Raw genomic sequence first — 1,033 nt, forward strand, 5'->3', positions numbered from 1 at the left:
GAAAGGTCAAGGGGGAAAAAAAAGGAGACATATGTAATACCCTTTGTAATACTTAAGCAATAAAACACAAAATTTAAAATAAATAAAAATAAATAAATAAAGTACGTGAGTTAATAGAAAAAAAATCAAGACTGTTAAAAAAAAAAAAGAAGAAGAAGGTGGCGGAAGCTAAGTGCTTATTTGCAGACATTGAAATAAATTTTGATACCACACAACTAGAGGTAGGAATTACTAAAGATGCCATGTCCCATTACTAATCTCTTTCTTGCACAATCAATAAATACATTTGACCTCCTACCATGTATAAGAAACTATGGTAGGTATTTTAATGGATTTAAAAAATAAAAACAAAGTCACTAACTTAAATATATTTACCATCTAGTTTGGGAAGAAAACCATATATATACAAATAAATACAAGGTTATATACTACTAGAGGCCCGGTGCACAAAAATTTGTGCACTCGGGTGGGGGGGAGGTCCCTCAGCCCGGCCTGTGCCCTCTCGCAGTCTGGGACCCCTCGAGGGATGTCCACCTGCTGGCTTAGGCCTGCTCCCCAGGGGATTGGGCCTAAGCTGGCAATCAGACATCCCTCTGGCAGCCCGGCAGCCCTAGGGGGATGTCCACTTGCCAGCAGGGAGCAGACCTAAGCTGCAGTTGGACATCCTTAGCGCTGCTGAGGAGGCAGGAGAGGCTCCCACCACCACCGCTGTACTGGCAGCCATCAGCCTGGCTTGTGGCTGAGCAGTGCTCCCCCATGTGGGAGCTCACTGACCACCAGAGGGCAGCTCCTGCATTGAGCATCTGTTTCCTGGTGGTCAGTGTGTGTCATAGTGACCAGTCATTCCCAGTCTTTCTGCTGTTAGGGTCAGTTTGCATATTACCCTTTTACTATATAGGATAGAGGCCTGGTGCATGGGTGGGGGCCGGCTGGTTTGCCCTGAAGGGTGATCAGGGTGGGGGTCCCACTTGGGTGCCTGGCCAGCCTGGATGATGGGCTGATGGCTGTTTGCAGCTAGTCACACCCCCTTCAT

Source organism: Myotis brandtii, unplaced genomic scaffold (assembly GCF_000412655.1).
Source record: "Myotis brandtii unplaced genomic scaffold, ASM41265v1 scaffold575, whole genome shotgun sequence".
Taxonomy (NCBI): Eukaryota; Metazoa; Chordata; class Mammalia; order Chiroptera; family Vespertilionidae; genus Myotis; species Myotis brandtii.